General features: G+C 44.2%; 1 long non-coding RNA gene and 1 pseudogene across 1 annotated transcript in view; both read right to left on the reverse strand.

The window, feature by feature from the left end:
• The window catches only part of LOC138294100 (uncharacterized), a 195,538-nt gene that overhangs the window by 23,851 nt on the left and 149,738 nt on the right, over positions 1-21,949 (reverse strand). The window lies entirely within an intron of this gene.
• On the reverse strand, positions 4,471-5,552 carry LOC138293790 (hsp90 co-chaperone Cdc37-like; annotated as a pseudogene).

Consider the following 21,949-nt stretch of genomic DNA (forward strand, 5'->3'; position numbering starts at 1 on the left):
AAAATCTTTTTTTTTTCCCTTTTCATTTCAGGAGGTTTTAACTCCAACATATAGACACGCGCCTATTTCTTTTCCTATTTTGAAAAATTCCTGCAGAATTCTACAGCCATTTTTGCTTCAGATAATGGAAGTAAAATGCAATCTGTGCATTCATCAATTTGGTATAATAAATATATTAAGATAAATAATAGAACTATTTACTGGAAAGTGCGGCAGTTGAAGGGCTTAAGATGGTTACACTAAATATTTGAAAATGAGACACCGCTCTCTTTTGTACAAGCACATCTTTTTTCTTTTCCATCCTCTTTTGTTAGAAAATGTGACGCTTTAATACAAGCTGTTGATAGCTCATATCAATATTTTCCAACTCAGCAATTTTCTACTTTCAACCTTCTTCAATTAAAAATCTTCTATTTCAGTCCTCATCAGCTTCCAGTATTTATCAAGTGATTACTGCGCCTTCTGAAGAAAGATTTAAATCCACAATAGAATTGGAGTGGGAGAAAGATTTGGATACATAATTTTCACCTTTTTTATAATAAGGTGTGGATTAAAATATGAAAATCCTCACGAGCAGCTAATGCAATTTAAACTTTATTCTTTACATATAATAGATTATTAATAACACCAACATCTTTACATAAAATAGACCCTTACAATTCGTCCTCTTGTTGGCACTGTAATAAACCATGCTCAGATCTTAAACATATGTTATTTGAATATCCTTTTATATTTCAGTTTTCGGTTAAAGTATGGAATCAAATAAATATTATATTTGATACACAAAGCTCCTTAAGTTTTACAAACATATTTTTAGGTAGTCTTGCAGAGGAATGGTCTCACTATCAAAAAAGAAATATATTATTTTTAGATTTATTACTAGCTGTTGCTTTTCAACAAATCACTAAATGTCGGAAGGATTCCTCTAAGTTATCCTTTAAAGCTTGGTGGTATGGTGTGTGTTATAACCATAGACTAGATAGAGCCTATGTCTGCCCTCTATCGCTTGCTATTAAACGAGAACTGATATGGATACCTGTTACAAATTATCTCAACTCTTTGGAACATTCTTCATGTAATGATTTTCCCAGAATTGAGGAGGTCTCTAAGCCTCCATGAACTCATTTTTACAATCACATTTTATGTACTTATCCATATTTGTATTATTCTCTATTTATGCATACAGTTTATATATATTTCCTTTACACTATATTTATGTTAGTTGTATTTTTCAAGAAAATATTGTTTCATGTAATTGAATTGTTATTGTATTGATTATTCATATTCTCATTTGTATTTATATAATTTGACTAATGTATTTACTATCAATCAATTTTTCGTTTTAAAACTTAAAAAAGAACCCCTTACAAATATTAGTGAAAGTGCATGCCCTAGAATTGCACATTACTCTAGATCCCTACAACATTTTGTTTTTTTCTGGTTTACATATTGGTTTCACCTCTGACGCTAGATAATTTTTTTATTCCATTCGGATGGGAAGCCTGAAAGTTTACTTTAAACTCTAAGCTGAAGACACACATCAAAATGCATTATGTCTTATAGCTTCAGATGTTGGCAGCTTTATGTGCCTCCATTCATCCAATCACACAGCAGCTAAAAGACACCATAACACCTTTGTTGACCTTTTTCTTGCAGTGGTCGAACAACAAGACTAAGTTCTAAAAGAACTGGTTGCAGTGGGACACTACAGTACACTATTTGGGCATGAAACTTGTCCAAGATTTATTTTTAAAAAGGTATTTAATTGAGTATAAAAAAGAATTGTGCTCTTTTTTAACGTTACATATTGGGAATTCTAACTCGTTGAAAGACACTGTTATGCAATGGATGCAGTAAATCTTGGTTGGTCATTGCCATTATTTGAACCCACTTTGGTAATATAAAGGGCCCTAGTATTTCAGCAGAGATGTTCTGACTAATCCAACATTGGGCCTCTCTACTGCTTCTGTCCTGATGTGTAAGGCAGGATCTGTCTATCAAGGAATCTCCTCTTTTGCACAGTCCTGCTGGCTTGCTTCCTCTGAATGAATGAAAGTGCGTCCAGTGTAGCTGCCTGCATGTCCTGAATCGATCCTAGTTCAGTAAAGGTGCCTCCAGTATATCTCTTGCCCTTCATCCCCACAGGTGTTTCTTGCTGTCCTAATTCCGTCAATGCACTGCCCTTTCCGATAGAATTCCATCCTTGGAAAAAGCATTGACGGCCAGCGAGCCTTCAGGTATGCACTGCCATGTGTAGACAGATACAGCCATCCCACAAGTACCCAGATGTATATACAACAAGCCTATCAAAGCATTGGTTCTGAGCACTGGCTGCATTCCTAGCCTTCAAACACCAACAGTGTTCTGTAGGTATGGATGAGCATTGAGGTTTCACTAAGATGGTCGTTGGGTGCCTGCTGTACTTCTGGACCAACTGATGTGGAAGCCTGGAGACTGTGGTAAGCCGTAGCCTTAGAGACTTATGACAACTGATGAGTTAACCCAATTACAAAATGCCTTATTTAAGCAACTGAGCACTCTGAATAAAAGATATGTCCTTCTGTTGCCAAAAGGCATATATTTGACTAAACAGCATAGACAGTGTTGTTTCCCTTTATCTCATGCTGTCGCTTGTCTCTCTTCAGCTTAAACTATTTGAGTTCAGAACTCAAAGACTGTTAACTCTGCTTTAACCGGTTTTCTCCCTTGTATGTGTTTTACAGCCTTCTGTGTTTATATGTAATTAACGAGCTTTTAAAAGTAAATCTGGGACACGTTTAATGTTCTGAATATTGTACTGCGGTGTCCCGCTGCTATCACTTCCTTCAAAACTTGGCCTTACCGTTCTCCACTTCACTTAACAGGTCAACGAAGGCGTTATGGAGTCCTTCAGCTCCTGTGTGATTGCCTGACAGGAGCCAGGCCGGGTCACGCAGAGACAATTTATTCTCTAAACACGAACATAGGAACATGTACGCACACCTAGGGCCCCGCCAGGGACATGCGTCTCTGGCTCAGCTTGTGAGCAGCTTAAAGCAAATCACAAGGGACACCAGCAGAATTTCTAGAACAGAACCTGTTGACCTCTGAGGCAGTGCAGTCACAAGTCTCACGGGCAGGTTTAGCCAGACAAACTGACCACACAGTGAGGCTCGGGACTCGGGAGCCCTCTTTTGCGGATCACTTATTGGTAGTTGCATGTGTGATTTGCAAAGGAAGTTGCGGAGTTTCAGTTTTGTAACCATCTTGCTCCTCTGCAACATACCAGACCAGTCAAGGCATGACACACGATGTTCCATTACTATAGCGACACCACAAGTTTACTAAGGGTATCATTCGCAGTGCCCACGTAAAAGGGTGTATCAGGTGTATCAGACAAGGAAATGTCAGACAGCTCATGCATGGGTTTATGTCTCTGTATGTCTTATTATGAATATGTCTGTATGTCTTCATTACAAGGTCTGGATTTAGTAATGTGGCACATTTTGTTCCTTACTATGCTGCAGCAAACGTTGTAACGCTGCTACTTTTCATACACAAATTACAACAGTTCTTGCCAAGTCTGTCAGGAAAGGAGCTGTGTGTGTGGGAAGCCTAAACAGGGCTCGCAGTCCCACTTCAGAGGCAGACTCCGATTTGCGTCTGATTCATAATAAGCAGGGCACATGGAATAGGAGCATAGTGTCTGAAATACGGAAAAGGTTACAAAATGGAATAAACAGCGCGGTCAGCACCATTTTGGGCCAAATGTGGAACTGCGGAGAGGAAGCCTAAAGCGTTTGGGATATTACTGCACCACATTTAGATGGAATAGACATTTGCTTCGTTTTCTATTAAAAATCGCTGATTCAGACTCTCTAGACGTATTGCAGAGGTACCTCGCCATTTTTACAAATATAAATTGCCGTGTTGCTGCTTTTACATGTTTATAAATGATGGTGCGGAGGGAGTGTGCGGCTCTCTTGTGAAACCTGCTGACGGCACACAATTAGTGGATGCAATGAACAATATAGAAGATAAAGTATTCCAAAAGGCGCTAATGAGACGAACGATGGGCCGGTTACATGGCGCTTTATATTTATTTCAGACACAAATAAAGTGCCATAAAGCCAGATGGGTTGTCTGAGTCACGTGTCTTGAGCTCTTCACAGGAAAACTACCAGGTACTCAATTTATTACTTAGACTCATGTATCGTGATATCATCGCAAGTCCGTAATAGTAATTTAAACTATTAATAACAATAAATCACCGAAAGGAGAAGTACTTAGTGTAAAAAAAGAAGGGTGGCACTTGCCTCCAAAAATAAAGATGGTCCTCATCTACTTTTGATACAGCAATATGCATATCAGGCTTGATATGCTCTCCATGGGATCCGTCGAGCCCAAACTGTCAGGCCAGGTTATCGCTGGACCAGAAACAAGCATCCTGGTACCGGTTACGGGGAATCATTCCTCATCAGCCAAGCTAGCTTAAAACCGATGGCAGATAGAGCACGGGACCCATGTCTGGGCGTAGCTTTCCCACTTAGGGCAACAAATGCAAAAAGAACAGATGATGGGTGGAATGCTGAACAATGTCAAACATTCATCCCCAGTCACAGATCTGGGCCTAAATCCATCATTTTTTAGCGTGCCAAGTTCCGGAGGAAGTGACTTGTAAACGTCTTCTGGATCCAGACCCCCAGGTCCAAGCCTCTTTTTCCGTTCCTCCTCTTCATACTCCTTGACAGCCTTCTCTATTTGGACCTTGGTGCGGCCTCGCGTCCGCTTTTCGAAGGATTCCAGTTCATCATTAAAGGCTTCCATATACTGCTGATGTGCAGTCTTTATCTTAGTGAAGAACTGGCAGAAGCAGGCCGTAAATTCACTTCCAGGTTCTTAGCCCGTTCCAAGATGACTTGCTTAACGATGGTTTGGTGGGCCACCTCTTCCATTAATGTGTTTTTCTCCTCCACTTTCAGGTCAGTGCACCAGATCACCAGGTAATTGGTGGTCTTTTCACACACCTAGTGGGGGTTATCTGAGAGATACATCTGGCTGTCTTCCCAGCGTCAAAGCATTCCAAAATGTTTTAGCTGCTTCTGATACTTCTCCATAAAGGTCTTATATTTTTGTTCTTTTTCTTCTTAAGTCTCTTCATGGACTTCTGGCTTCTTGTTAATTGCACTTTTGCTGAAGCCATCCTTGCTCAGTGTGTCCACGTTCCAGGGCATGGTCTTTACCTTTTTCTGTAGCTCATTGGCCTTTTTCTCCCAGTTCCATTTGTCCTTCTTCAGCTGTGGTAGCACAGGCTGAAGTTTCAGCAGCTCGTTCTTTGCGCTGTCTATGCCTTGCAGCTCTAGCTCATTGATCTTCTTTTGACAATCTGCAAGTTTCTTCCAACATTCTGCCAAGCCCTTTTCATGTTCTTCCTTTTCCTTCTGGACCTGCTCCATGTGTTCTACGTGGGCTTGGTGTCTCCAGCAAAACAGGCTGGGCCTGTCGATGTTGGGGTGCGTGTCGTCCTCATCATCAGACACCTCAATCTTGTCCCAGACGCTGTAATCCACCATCCTGTAGGCTTTTCCTCCGGCACTCTGCTTGTACTGACTCTGATGTGCCTCGACGATCTAGCTCAATGCAGTGTGTGGAGTCCCGATGCAGCTGGGCCAGATAACTACAGCCCCACAATTACACCCCTCCAGAAAACTCTTCTGGAAACCCCCTTCCAGTTCAACACACAGCAAAACCCAATGGAACCAGTTTCATGGTACCACACCTTATCAGCCAGGCTAGCTTGAATCCAGTGGCATAGCGAGCACAGGACTCATGTCTGGGCATACCCTTTCCACTTAGGGTGACAAATGCAAATAGAACAGATTATTAACGGAATGTTGAACAATGTCAAACATTCACCCTCAGTCACCGATCTGGGCCTGAATCAATCATTTTTTTGCTTGCCACGCTATTCCAGTTTAGACTCGGCAATATGCAAATCAGTCTTGGCCCTGCTTCCCATGGGAACAGACCAGCCCGAACTGCCAGGCCACATCCTCCCTGAACTGAAAACAAGCATCCTGAGACGGTTTCAGGGTATCACCCTATATCAGCCGGGCTAGCTTGAACCCAGTCGCATAACAAGCACAGACCAATGTCAGGGTATATTGAAGTTGTCAGAAAAAATTGTAGTCGTCCAAATGTTTCTAAAGTTATTACATCTGAACTTTGTATGATAAGGCTTTTGTGGACTCACACGCTGGAGATGGCATTGAGTGATGCATGGATGAATTATTGTCACCTGTTGCTCAAGGATACATTGCTGTTGTGCTCCTTTTAGATCTATCAGTGGTCTTTGACTCCTTGGACCACGCTCTCCTCCACAGGAAACTACGCATAAGAAGTACGACCAGGAGAAATTCCATCACTTGGATCAAGGATTTCCCAGCAAGAAGAGCACAACAAGTCAAAGTAAACTTGATAAAGTATCTGTGTGGCTCTCCATAGGTCACTGCTGTTACCAGGTCATTTCTAATGTCCAGGAACCCTCTCCTCTCTTTTGGAAACTATCAGACAGAGGTTACAATCCCATGCGAACAGTACAATTATCTATCGTTCTTTGGTCATTCAAGCCAGTAATATGGATCTAGAGCAGGCTTCGCCAACAAGTATCTCGTGGGCTACCAGTAGCTCTCCAACTACCTATGAGTAGCTCTCCTGTGTACAGCTCACGTCACTAAATTAGAAGCTTTTGCTTAGTGAAATTAATGTATACATCCCAGTATTGAAAAGTGCGCATTTGAGATGAACAAGTGTGTATTTTCAAAACTCAAAAAAGAGAAAAACAGATTTACAAAATATTTTTAAAGCAGATATTTGAATGAAAAATCATGTCACCTTGATGACACAGTCATTTCAGCAAGTGCGGTCATGTACTACCCATGTAGAGACATTCCAAATTGAACAAGCTGTTATACATTACTTCTGGCAACTCTACATGATTCACTGAGGTGATCACTGCTGGTAATCCTGCGTGGGGTGGCCACTAATGTAATCTTGTCCGATACAGTCACTAGTAGAACACTAATATTAGTAGTTCAGGATGCTTTCCACTTATTGGCGACACCCTCCACCGGGTCACCCTCCCGGATCCCACAAACTCAGACCACACCAATTTCTCTTTTATGGAAGAATTGAGGCAGCAGTTTATTAGGCAATTTTTCAACTTACAAGCGATCCTTCAACCACCATTTCCTTCTTTATTTCGACAAGCCTGTGCCCTCCTCACCATTGCCACAAGCACTGTGCCCTACATTCATTTCTGGCTAGTCTGTCCAGGTGAGCTATCCCCTTGGGTGTAACCATTCACACAAATTCTGGGCAAGTGTCTGCTTCCAGCCCAAACGGGTAACCTTTCACTCCCAGTGCAACCACACATTTCCTTCCGGGTAAGCATCTGCTTCCAACCCAGAAGGAGACCTTCACTTCCAGCATAACCAAACCTTTTTCAACCTTTTCTTTTCTGGGCAAGCATCTGCTTTCACTTCCGGTGCAACTATTCATTTCGTTCAGGGTAAGCATCTGTTTCCAACCTATGAATGAACTGATATCCTGGGTGAACGTTTACATCGTTCCTTGCCAGATGACCCAGTCACCTGTACACCAACATTTTCCGGGAAACAGGCTCTGCCCTTGACTGTTTCCTTCTGGTTCAACCCACAAGGCCCTTGAAGGTAGCCTGCCATTATGCTCTGGGTCCTGACTGTCACCATTTTGTGGCCTGTTCCCCTCAGGCAACATGCCATTTTTCCTTAGGATCACATTGTAAGTACTGGCATGCCTTGCTGGGAGCAGAAGCTCCCAGCAAAGCCCCTGCCATTGTGCACCTCAATTCTTTCAATCTACCAACAACCTCTTGGATTCAAAGTCACCCTTATGTTCCTTAGAAATACATCCACCCCAATGTCCGACAGGTGTACTCCATCCGGACCTTAATAGTCTGGTTGCTGCAAATTAATTAAACTATACTTAATCCCACCTATGCCAGCCCCCAACAGGAATTTGGACATGATGCTGTTTAGTCTCCCCCTTAGGAGCCCCTATCCAGGAACTCCTCTGAAAGATCTCTGACCATACCACCCTGTGGCATCCATGGTCCTGGCCAAGCCAGTGAGGGATTCCGTCACAATCTGAAACAAGTCACCCCTACCCATGGCTGGGAGGTAATTCTCACCCAAGTGGATGACAAAAACATCTGGGTTTCTTGCTCAGGTCTGGCATGCCCGAATGACATCTTCCAGTTCCCTTAACTGCAACCCCTGCTTTCCAAACCATTCTACCCTTGTGCACCGAAACAGGTATACTGGATTCCCCCCATTGTTGCCAGCTCTTCTGCTGGCCTGGATATGTAAGAGTGTCCGATGACCCACACAGTTTTGTATTCTGTGGAGGAGAAAACACAAACACAAAAAGGGGGGTGAAGAATGAGCCCACAGTAATTTCCTTATTACATTTATCAAGCATGTCATTTTAGCATACATAATTGTGCCACCATCAACATAAAGTCCCTCCCTGGACCTGCATCCTAGTTGCCCATTCCTATTCCTTTACAGTTGTTTGGGTGCATATATAACAGCAACCTATCAGATCCCTATCTCCTTTTTTTTTCATTTCATTTGCTTACACTACTTCCTGGAAGACCATTGTGGCTGCCACAGTTCGAAATGACTGTATGGTAAAGAGGTGCCCTTGGAGTCCCACTATAGCTACTGCTGACGCCAACACCTTTTTAAACTGATATATTGTCAAAGGTGTCCCATCTGTTTGAGTAAGATTGCCAGACCCGGAAGGCCACGTTGTTCAGGGACAAGTGCATATCCTTAACCAAAAGGGCCCTGCTGCTTTTGTCTCTGTTAGAAATGAGTCTCTAGTTGGCAGTGACTTGCACCCTGTCCAAATAGAGACCCTCACTTCAGTCATGGTAAGGGAGTCACACAGCTAAGATAACCTCTGCTCACCCCCTTAGTAATGTGGCACGAGCAGTCTGGCTTATCCCAGAGGCAAAGTGCAAAGTATCTGTTCACAGAGAGACAGTAACACAATGAAAACACTACATACGGAATCCACACCAGTTTAGAAAAATAGAAAATATTTATATAAGTCAAACAAGACCAAAAGGACAAAAATCCAACATACACAAGTCAAGATATCACTTTAAAAAGGTTTAAGCAAGTCTTAATCCATAGGAATCAATGCACGTATCTCTTTAGCACCAAGTACCTGGGATGCGTCAAAAACAAAGACAATGTGGTCCACAGGGGAGGTGAGGTGCTGAAAAAGCAAAGCGATGCATCGGTTCCTTAATGCGCAGGATAGACGATGCACAGGCTTCCTACTGGCTGGGGAGGCGATGTGTTGATTCTTTCCTCACAGGAAAGGTGGTGCATAGATTTCCAGACATGCAGCCTCGCTTTCTTACTGCTGTACAGGGTCAACGAAAAATTGGCACCCAGGGACGATGTGTGGACATCCAGACATGCTGTGTTGTTGGGATTGCCGGGAAACAGGCTCTACGCTGATTCTGAAGGTACAAGACAGGCGCTACGTTAATTTTCCAGCCACGGGGCAGGTGCTGCGTCGATTCTTCATCCGAAAGACAGGTGCTGCACCGATTCTTCCAGCGCGGTCGTTTATGCCTGGATTTTCTCCTTCAGATCACCTGCCTGCACTTCCAAGGACTCTGGGACTGGAGTTGGCACCACTTGGTGAGTGAGGACTCTCATTATTAGAGCCCTGGTGCTGACAGATTAATTCCTGATGTATCTGAGACTTCTAATAGGAGGCAAGCTCAGTCCAAGCCCTTGGAGAACCTTTGGAAGCAGGATGTAGAAAGCAAAGTCCGGTCCTTTCACTTCCGGGACAGAAGCAGTAAGCAGCAGGCCAGCACAGCAAAGCAACTGGTAGAGTGGCAGTGCCTCCTACAGCATCTAGCTCTTCTTCCTGGCAGAAGGATTCCAAAGTTGTAGTCTCAGAGGTCCAGTACTTAGACTCATTTCTGTCTTTGAAGCAGGCAAACTTCAAAGGAAAGTCTTTGTAGTGCACAAGACCCTGCCTTTCCTGCCCTGGCCCCAGACACACTCCATGGGGTTGGAGACTGCTTTGGGTATGGCAATATCAGCTCCCTTTGTGTGACTTTCCAGAGTGAATTCACAAACAGCGCAACTGTCATCCTGACTCAGATGTGTATTCCAAAGCCAGGCAGAGGCACAGATTGGTTAAGCAAGAAAATGCCCACTTTCTCTAATATGGCAAACGTATAATTTAAAAACCAACCTCACCAAAATATGTATTTTTAAATTGTGAGTTCAGAGACTCCAAACTCCAGATCTCTATCTGCTCCTAATGGAAAATTACAATTATAAGATATTTCAAGGCAATCCCCATGTTAACCTATGGGAGAGATAGGGCTTGCAATAGTGAAAAACGAATGTAGCAGTATTTCACAATGAGGACATGTAAAACATACCAGTCCTACCTTTTACATAAACTGTACCCTGCCCATGGGGCTGCCTTTGCCCTACCTTAGGGGTGACTTACCTGTATTAAAAGGGAAGGTTTGGACCTGGAAAGTGGGTCTACTAGCCAGGGCGAACTAGCAGTTAAAACTGCACAGACATGTTTACTGTTAAACCTGCCATCCTTGGTATGGTCTCCCTTGTCTTTTTTTGCCTCTGCTTCCTATGTTTTGACTGTGTGCTGGAATTTGTTTTTGCTGGTTTTGGTACTCTGAGCACCTTACCACTGTTGACCAATGCTAAAATGCAAGTGCTCCCTGTGTAAATTGTATGTGTAATTGACTTTTCCATTATTGGTATATTTGATTTACTAGTAAGTCCCTAGTAAAGTGCACTAGAGGTGCCCAGGGCCTGTAAATCAAATGCTACTAGTGTGCCTGCAGCACTAGTTGTGCCACCCACATGAGTAGCCCTGTAAACAGGGCTCAGACCTGCCACTGTAGTGTCTGTGTGTGCAGTTTTAAACTGCCAATTCGACCTGGCAAGTGTACCCATTGGCCCCGCCCAAACCTTCCCCTTTGTACATTTAAGGCAACCCTACCATAGGCCCCAGGTAGCCCCATAGGCTGGGTGCAGTGTATGTTAACGGTAGGGCGTGTAGTGATGTGTTTTACATGTCCCGACAGTGAAATACTGCCAAATTAGTTTTTCACTGTTTCAACGCCTATCTCTCACAATATCGTTTAAGTGCAGTTTCCCATTGGGAGCTGATAGAGATATGGATTGTTTTTTAGATTGCCTGTTTGGGAATGCCACTTTTGGAAAGTGGGCATTTTCTTGCTTAAACCATTCTTTAACTCTGCCTGCTTGTGTATTCCCTGTCTGTATCAGACTTGGGCTGTATGTGAATCTCCACCAGAGGGAGCTGAGGTGTAGCCTGCATATCCTGATGGGTCATCTGGGATAGAGTGGAGGGAGGAGCTGACACTTACACCTGAATGGGCTGTGCCTGCCCTCACACAATGCAGTCTCCAACCCCAGGTATGTGTCTGGAACCAGGCCTGGGCAAATCAGGATCTTGTGAACAACAGAAAGTTTCCTTTGAAGTTTGCCTACTTTAAAGGCAGACAGGGGTATAAGTAGTGGACCCAAAACCCCAGACTTTTAGAATACTTTGGCAACCAAGAGGAACCTCTGCCAAGGAGACCAGCTGGAGAAGGAGTACTGCCTCTTTGCTGCGTGTGTGCTTTGCTGGGTTGGCCTGCAGTTGCTGCTTCTGCTTTAGAGAGGACAAAGACTGGACGTTGCTGTTTATCCTGCTTGTGAAGTTTCTCTAAGGACTTGGACTGAGCCTGATCCCTGTTCTGTAGTTTCAGGGTCATCAAAGACTTCCTCTGTCAGCATCTGGACTCGCTGCTGAGACTCCTACCCTGCCAAGTGGTGCCTAATCCAGTCCCTGGACCTTTGGAAGGAGAAGCTGGTAAAAAAAACAAGAAGAACCAAGTACACCGACTTTGGATGACTCTGGACTGACGGTGCTGCCGGATCCCACGACGCCTGCTAGATTGCGACGATCCTGCAGGCCCGATGCTTCCGCAGCCTCGCTGAAGTCCACGACTCCGTGAGTCCTGAAGTGCTGTGTCACCAACGTCCGTGACACCCGACTTCGCTGCACCATGCTGTGACTGCCGGATATCAACCCCAGGGGAAGTGTGCGGATCCCACACTCTGCACCAAGGCTGCCTCACCCCCACAGCTCCGCAACAAGGACCCAATGCCTCGCACCGATGTCTACACTCCGGAGCACCGGAACCGACACCACACCGGATCCAACAACGCCTTGATCCCCGACTCTGTGCACTGGCTTGTTTCCTTATTTTCACATGGTACTGTACCTGCAGTCAGTACGAGTCCATAACCGACGTAATTGGCATCACATTGTTAGGAGAGAATCCGTCACGATGCTGTGATATCACCAATTCAAAGCATTTGTGTTTCTATGCGCTATATTGAAGTTTAATCTTTAAATATTCATAACTTTGCTTGCATATGTTGGATTTTTGTCGTGTTGGTCTTGTTTTACTCAGATAAATATTGGTTATTGTTCTAACCTGGTGTTGAGTCCTTTTGTGGTGTTTTCACTGTGCTACTGTGTGTGATTGTATGAATACTTCACACATTACCTCTGAGATAAGCCTGACTGCTTGTGTCAAGCTACCAAAGGAGTGAGCAGGGGTTATCCTAGATGTGTATCTCCCTTACCCTGAATAGAGTGAGGGTCCCTGCTTGGACAGAGTACATACTGACTGCCAATCAGAGACCCCATTTCTAACATTTACACTGCTGCTCATGTGGGTGCCACAATCAGTGCTGCAGGCCCACTAGTAGCCTTTGATGTACAGGCCCTGGACACACATAATGCATGTTAATAGGGGCTTATTAGTAAATCCAATATGCCAATCATGGATACACCAATCACCAATACCATTTAGACAGGAAGCACTTGCACCTTAGCGCTGGTTAGCAGTGGTAAATTGCCCCGAGTCCTAAAGCCAGCAAAAACTAAATTCAGCACAGGATAAAAAAAAGCAGGAGGTCAGAAGACAAAAAGACTGGGGAAGCCCTGCAGAAAGGGCCATTTCCAACAGACACCTTTAGCATGGCTACCAACTTGCTAACCCTGAAAGCCCCAAAAAAGGCAAGCGAGAAAGCTGTACTAAATAGCTTAATCTTAAAGTTAGAGTGGTACACTAAGAGTACACTAAGGGCAGGTGGTCAATCATTACTTTTAGCATTGAAAATTCTACTGGTGACCTGGTATCTTGTTTATTATTTTCATGTTTGGCCCATCTGTCAAACCTTTCCTGATCACAAATCCTTTTGTGGGGTCCTCTAAACCTTTCAGCTTTGCCTTGTATGCTATTGCTGCCAGGTGCTTGGAGACCAAAGACCTGGATTTCTTTGCATCCTAGCCCAATTAACAAATGCGTTTACCCCCACCACAAGTGCTTCAAAATCCTCTTCTGTACTAGAAACCATAGGGGCAATGTCCGTAAAAGTCTCCATGCAGCGCCGGTACCGTTGCCTTGTTCCAACAGCTAGAGCTTTTTCCGTCATGCTCTGAAGTTGCTGTTCTAGTGCATTAGTTCAGAGAATTCATCCTTGAAGGGAATCATCTCTTCTACCTCCATCCACTATGCCAGAACCTTTCTCACTGCAGGCGAGACAAGAGCATGATCTGCTTGATTCTGAACCCCCGTACATGCTTCGATATTGTACTGGAGACATGTGGGCACCAGATGCCTTAACAACCCCAAAACAGCGGTGCATGATGCTGCTTGCACATTAATGGTGGAAGCAGCTGCCATGTTGTTTGACCACATGGCTGATTTCTTTTTGGTTAGGTGATCATACCAAAGCAGCACTTACACCAAAATAGAATAGAGCTTTAAAGCTGTGATATTCCCTGCCAGGCTGGACTTGCGCCAAGCAGCTGTCCATGCCCTGTTACACCACAGGGTACGCAATATTGCTCCAAAGCCTCCATGCATGGAAGCATCCGTGTACACCTGCAACTGCTCATTCGTTGTCCACTGTGATGGCCACCTTCTAACTCCATTGAAACCTTCTAGAAAAGCCAGCCACATCCGCAGGTCCTCTTTCAGCCCTGTCCCCAACCTTACAAAAAGTAATGCCTGCTGTTGCACATGTCAACCGTCTTGAAAAGATTCTCCCCACCTGAATGACCGTGGATGCAAAATTAAGTTTTCCAATCATCTCTTGTATACCTTTTAGTGTTGTTTTCTCCTTTGCTAGTACCCTCTTAATTGCTACTGCAAAATTATTTATCTTTCTAGCTGGCAGGTGTGACACGCCTTCTTTGTAATCCAGCTTAATCTCCAAAAGTAGATAAGCAAACAAAACAGGTAGTAAATGGTAGGAAATTGCACATCCGAATGGTGTCCGCAGTGGTGATTTATATTTATGAACAAAAACCGGTGCGCATGGACAGCTGCCCTACTACCTAAACACACAGTATAGTGTATAAAATACACCACATAGAATGAGAAGGAAATGACCACAGCACTCAAATAGTGTACAAATAGTGAGGTGTAAATACAATCTAATACGTAACAGAACAGTAGATGAATCATTCAAAGGTTTTCTTGATGTTCCAGTACATAATAAGGGTAAGTAAATAAATCATTCAAAGTCTTTCATGATGTTCCAGTAGGTCTTACACGCTCACCATTTGTACACTATTTGAGTGCTGTGGTCATTTCCTGTTTAATCCCCAAAAGTGTCAGTCTAGTTGTTGGGCCCTCTGTCTTCCCTGCGGCCAAAGGTACTCCAAAGGTACTCCCAATCCTTGAGAAGTTACCTCAAAGGCTGCCAATGCTTGTGCGCAGTCAGATGAGTTTTCTTTCCCCACAAACAAGAAATCATGAAGGTAATAGAGATTGTCCCCTACCAGCTGTAACCTGTTTGTGGCCCACTCCAAGAAAGAACTAAGGGCCAGATTTATCAAACCATTTTGCATTCGCAAACGGTGCGAATCGCAGAACTCGGCCGTTTGCGAATGCAAAAATGTGGTCTGCGATGCATGAAAGGCATTCGCAGGCCAAAAACACGCAAAATTAGTGAATTTTCGCATGTCGCATTTTGCGTCTCGCAATTTGTGACATGAAATACTGAATCGCTATTAGCATTTCGCAAATTGCGAGTTGGAACAGTGACTCGCAAATACAGATTTGGTATTTCACATCGGAAATTGCGAGATGCAAAATGCAACACGCAAAACCATGTCCCAATTCGATGCATCAAAAATTCGCAAATTGAGAATTTTCGCAGAATGGCCTTTTGCACATGCAAATTTCCACGGAGTGAACCCAGGTGGTAACCAGGTGCAACCTATATAAAGAGGCCCAGAATGCCTCAGACTCTTTTCCACAATGGCTGCACTCTACGTCATGGCGAGGAGAATGAGGATCCTGGCAGGTTTGAGGAGAGGGAGGAGGAGACAGGAGCGCATTTTCAGAGTGCGCATTACCCTTTTTGACCAGACTGAGGAGGAGATATATGATAAATACAGGTTGAACTCAGCCATGATACTTGACCTGATAGCTTAGCTACAACCCATACTGAAGCACACAACACATAGGACTAATAGCATACCCACTCATGTGCAGGTATTATGCTTCCTGCACCTTCTTGCCTCAGGGAGCTATCAAGGGGTCATAGCAGCAGCTGGAGGAGTATCATAGAGTGCCCTATTTAGATTTTTCAACGCATTTCTTAACGCCATGCTGAGTAGGATACACCAGTACATCAGATTCCCCCACACCCCACAGGAAATACAGCAGACAAAAATAGATTTCTACCATATAGCACTGTTCCCCCACATCTTAGGTGCCATAGATGGGACACATGTTGCAATCTGTCCACCATCGGCCACAGACTATGTGTACCGCAATCGTAAATACCAACATTCCATGAATATACAGGTGATATGCAACGCCTCCTATATCATATCTGATCTCGTGGCCAGGTACCCACGGAGCACACATGATTCGTACATCTTTCACCACAGCGGGATTCACACAAGACTGCTAGCTGGGGAGTTTGGTGAAGGATATCTACTAGGTATTGTCCCTCTGTACACTGGTGCATTGATGGCAGTGTGACGCCAGATGGCTCACTTACTCAATATACCCTCTGTTCCTTCCAGGAGACAGTGCCTACGCAGTGCGCACCTACATGATGATGCCCTACCTAAATCCTACAACACCAGCAGAACGGAGATCCAATTCAGCACACAGGGCAACCGCCAAAGTGGTGGAGCGCACATTTGGCCTACTGAAGAGTCGCTTCCGGTTGCTTCCAGTGCCCGGAGGGACACTCCAGTACAGCCCGACACGACCTGTAGAATAGTGGCCACATGTGCGATCCTGCACAATATAGCTACCACCAGAGGCATACCTCTGGAAATACCTGATCCAGACTCAGATGAGGATGATGATCCCATACCCCCCTCTACAGCCTACAACCAGCAGACAGGACCAGTGCAGCAGAGGGCAGGCAAAGGCGTGCTGAAATCACGCACAACCATTTCAGATGTAAGTAATAACAACACAACTTCACTGACATGTGTTCTGGTAGTTAGTACCTTTATTACCTTAACTTCAGGTAACATAAGTGTCACTAGCAAAAAAAAATAAACACGTGTCATAAAAGAACCATTAACAGTGTCTCACTATTGTATTCATAGTTCACTGTGAAACAAAATATGCTGTCAGTCCCCTGTGGCCATCACTGTCACTTTTTACGGCCAGGCAATCCACTCGAATGCGCAGTGGCTTCACCGGCACCTCTGGTATCTGCCTCAGTGGCAGTGCTGTGCCTGGCACTGTGACGCCTAGGATCTGTCATGGGCACTGCAAGGCTGCTGAGGCTAGATGAGTCCTCAGTCTCCCCTAGTCCAAATTCACTGGGTGTAGCAGAGCGGTTACCCAGCATAGTATCCAGTACATTTGTTATCTGGACCAGTCCCTGGGCTACATCCTGACTGCTGTGTGTTGCCTCGCCCTGTGCGGCCACAGCACGCCGTGATATGAGGACCGTAGATGTTGCTAGGCGATTGACAGATCTACAGAATCCACTAAACATCCCCATAAATCGCCTCTAATGCCTGCGGTGGCTGACTCTCTCATGCCTTATCTCTGTACAGAGTTCCTTCACTGCATTGGTCAGTTCCCGGGTGTTCCCGGCAGCTGTGATCTGTCACTCATGCAGCTTGCTAATGTTTGAGTTAAGGCACTCCAACTGCCTATGCAGCCCCCCCATGTTGGCATTGTGTGCCTGCATCTGCCTATGCATTGCCCTCATGTTCTTATTTTGCAGGCACTGCACTTTAAGCATAGAGGATTCCAGGCCACCGAAGAATGATGGGCCCTCACCCACTTCCAAGTGCTGTGTGCCTGAATACTGAGGACTCCTGCGGGGTGTTGAGTGACGCTGGGGCTGGGACTCCTGCCTTACGGTGGATATGGCTTCTAGAGGGATGGAGTGTGGCCTTCATCCCACATGTCGTTTGAGTCCTGGCTCAAATCTGGGAGAGGTACAGCCCTTGCCCTGCGTCTCATTGGCGCAATAGTCACTGACTCACTGGTGTTGAGCTTCAGCATACCCCACAACGGCACATGCTGATGCTGCTGGGCCTGTGCCATCTGCAACGACAATGTGCAGCATGTCATTTATGTATGTATCACTAAATGTTGCACAATAGTAATAAATGTACAGTTACATCATATCACTTTGTAGTGGGTGGTGTGTTCTTCTGGATGTCGCTCTACTTAATTACATTCTATGTGCAACTCTCAGCTCTGGGTTGTGGACTACCACTCCCATAAGGCATTGTTGTGCCACTTCTAAGATGTGGAATGGACTAGTTTTCACATTGCTTTGAACTAATTGCTAATTCCTAAGGGGCATTGTACATACACATATGGGGTTACATTTCATTATTGCACTTACCTTTTCTGGTGCTTGGTGTGCCGGACATGTCTATGTCAGTGACCCCACTGACAGCTTCTGGGAGTAGTGTCGACTCCACCAGGTCTTCCATGGGGGTGGAGGGTGTCTGGGTGGATGATCCGCCTCCTTTGCTCCTTGCCTCCTGTAGTCTTCTGGCCATCCTCTCCTTGGCACGGTAACGCAAGTCGTACCACCTCTTTCTAATCTCCTCCACTGGGCGCTGCGCAACCCCCACTGCGCAGATTTTGGTTTGTATGTCCGCCCAGAGTTTGCGCTTCTCACTCTCAGGGACCTGGACTGAGCTCTTCCCAAAAAGCCAGTCATGGCTCCTCACCTCCTCCTCAGTGAGCACCTCCAGTTCCTGCTCACTGAACTTCAGTTTTCTCTTCCTCTCTCCCTTCTCCTTTCCATTAGCAGAATTGGCCATGGTGCTGTGCAGTCTTGGCTTGCTCACAGACTTGCTCCCTGGGGCTGGGCTGTGTCTCTCTCACTGCTCCTTTGGGTGTGGCACCTGCAAACTGCCTAGGATGACTCACTTCCTGCTTGTGATGTCATCAGGCTGTACCAGGTGTGCGTTTTCGCAATTTGCGATTTTCAAATACCGAATCGCAAATTGTTTTGTGATTCGGTATTTGGACCTTGCAAATTGCATTAGCAATTTTTAAGAAATCGCTATTTCCGAATCGCAAATTTGTTACATTGCATTTTGTGACTCAGAAATAGCGATTTCTTAAAAATCGCTATTTGCGATTCGCAATGTTTTTTTTTCATACATCTGGCCCTAAATGCCTCAAAGTAGGTGCATGCACCTTTGGTAGTATAGTTTTCCCTTAAACTGAAACCCCAAAAAGTGGAAGCTTTCTGGATGTACTGACCAAAGCCTGAAAGCAGATTCAACATCAGCTTTAGCCATGAGGGCACTCACTGCTGCCTCATTGACTAATTCGATAGCCTCATAAAATGTAGCATAGTAGACTAAACACATGTTCTGGCTCAGCCAGTCGTTAATTGAATTCCCTTTAGGCTAAGAAAGGTGATGGATCATTCGATAATTGACTGTTTCTTTTTTGGGTCAATCCCTAATTGCGAGATCAAAAATTCTTTAGGAAAGGTTTGTCAAACGAGCCTGCTATCCTACCCAACTGTAGCTCCATTTCTTTTTTTTCTGCCACTGTATCTGGCAACTCCTCTGAGCGAAGGTTCCTAGATGACCTTCCTGACAGTGGGCCAGAGTAAGGAATTCTGAACCCTTCCTTTAAACCCCCAAAAAGTAATTCCCTCGCCTCTTCCTTCGGGTACTTGTTCAAAAGTGTTGCTAGGATGTCAAAGTGGATTGTGGATGGGCCTTTTGTTAAATACCTTCCACTCCCAGACCACATTCCTATAGATACATTTATGACTGGCCTGGAGCCAGTGTCCCCTTCCACCGCCCAGTTACGTCCCAGCCTTCCTTTGTCCCCCTCAGTACCCAGACCAGCCCGGGTTTTGCTCCCAGAGGGTGGCCTCCACTAAGGCCCATGGTCCATCCATAACCCCCGCCCCTTTGAGTGGGGGGGCCAGAACAAAGGGGGCAGAACATAAGTACCTCTTATCACAGAAAAGGTTTGAGACCCTGCTCTAGGAACTGCGCCAACCAAGACCGGATGACTTTGAATCACTTTCAGCTTAATAGGTTAAAAACAGAAGTGATTCTTTTTGGAGTGAAAGGGAAAATCGACCTTGTAAATGTCAAAATGCCAATACATATTGGAACCTTGTTGTGGTTTGCTATGCAACAAAGAAGTCGTTTTTGACTCTCAAATTAAACTTGGAACCTAGTATCCAGTGTATTTAAATCCTGCATTTACCAAGTTATCTTTTGAGTTGTTGTTGAAACTGCTGTTAATTCTTCTGTACACATCTCCCAGTTATGCACAACGGTCAGGTAAAAGTGGTTAGAAATGCTGCAGTATGCATGATCCCTGCTTTCCTAAATGAGATCACATCCAGGGCAAAGAGCGATCTTTTATGGCTTCGGGTGAAAAATAGAAATGGGAGATTATTCTTATCCGTGTTGTGAATCAGCCAAACTCTAGTCAACATCAGGCATTGATAGAGGACATGGAGGTTAAATCACATATAGGGTAATCCGCTCTCTTTTCGTAACACAAATGAATGAAATGCATTGAATAAGCTAATAGGCATATCTTTGTATATAGAGATAACAGCCTTTGTACGTGGACCATAGAGGTGTGTTTATTTGTGCAAGAGCTGGACTGTGTATGGTTATTTCCAAAGAAAAATTAATTTAAGATGTTGTCTCTATTGTAGGAGGAATGGACACACAAGTCTTATTAATTTTTGGCCCAAGGTATGTTATCGCCCTATCAACGAGAGTGACTTTCAACTATAGTCAACGTGAGAGATTAAGGAGAGCTGGAAACTATTTACACATCTTATTGCTGGACTGACCTTAGAAAGGGACACACTAGACGGCTCTGGCCGTTCTTATATGCTATTTATGTCTATACACAACAACTTTTTTGCAGGTTTCCAGGGACTGCATGTTACTGTTGAACAAGCTATATCTTAAGAACCCATTGTGTCCTCTTCCAGTGCCTGCATGCTAAACAATGCATCTGTCAACAGAGGAAGCACAGAACACAAAGAAATGAGTGTCACACCTGATGGGCCAAAAGTATCACTGACAGAAAACCGAAAACACAAATATCATGTGGACAGAATATTGTATCAAAAGTACTGAGGACCAAAATATCAAGAAGGTAAGTGTAAATAGGTAAGTATAGATTTAGTATTGTTTGCTCAATATCTATGTACCTTAAAGATATATATATTGACAAGGATCATATATGTGAAGTTATATATAATTAATTTTACTTACCTATAGAAACGTACCTTCACAATATTTTTGACCTCTATATTTTGGACACAATATTTTGTCCCACGATATTTGCGTTTTCGATATGCTGTGTGAATACTGGGCCGAAATATGCTTTAAGAATCCTGCTATTACAGGCAGGGTACTTCTTTCTATCAGCCTGATGTTCTACAAGGTTTTGCAATCATAATCCCTCCAATTCTCTGTGGATTAGTAGTTTATGGGTCTGTTTTATGGCCAGGTGAGCGGGTTTTTACAGTTGTTTCTCAGATATTAAAACATGCATTGCTTTCAGCAAAAAGAAACGCATTCAGTATCTCGTACCTTGCAAAATACTCACACAGTGTGTCTTTAGAAGTGCTAAACTGGACTGATTTGCAAGCATGGGCCACTTTTATTTACTACGGCCTATATTTTGTCCCAGTCTGACCCTGTCTTCATCAGAGAATGATCTCAACTGGCAAAATACTGAATCGTGCAGAGTAAAGCACACAGACACATCCTCCTACTAAAATGAAGTGGCCTAAACAACCAGTAGAAGACAGTTTGCATTGGATTTGCTACCAATGAATTGGGAAATTCACATGAAGAACCTTTGCCCCACACACAGGTATCAGATTCCAGGTTCTGGAACCAAGTTCCCTTATCCATGCTATTGGTCCTCAGACCTATCCTCTTGATCTTTAATTCAGACCATCATTGGAAGGAAGTAATTTAATGTGAATCAATTCTAGGAGAATGCATGGATATTGAAATTCTCATCTAAGTAGCGAATCGGTTTAGTGGAAGAGTGAGATCCTTTGACCTACTGAAAAATTGTGTGTCACTTATAGCACGAAGCTCTGACAGTCAATTTTAGCAGTAAGGTTTCAAAACAACTTAATTATTTATGAGACAGCATAGGGCTTAGAAATGGACAAGATTGCAGTGTGTCAAACTTTGCTGATTATGCAACCATTGTAAAGCACTTATCCCAGCGGAGTATGGCTTCAAAGCACTTTTTACAATGAAGAGACGGAATGAAGCAGTGTTCTAAACCCACCGTGCA

This window comes from Pleurodeles waltl, chromosome 4_2 (assembly GCF_031143425.1).
Source record: "Pleurodeles waltl isolate 20211129_DDA chromosome 4_2, aPleWal1.hap1.20221129, whole genome shotgun sequence".
Taxonomy (NCBI): Eukaryota; Metazoa; Chordata; class Amphibia; order Caudata; family Salamandridae; genus Pleurodeles; species Pleurodeles waltl.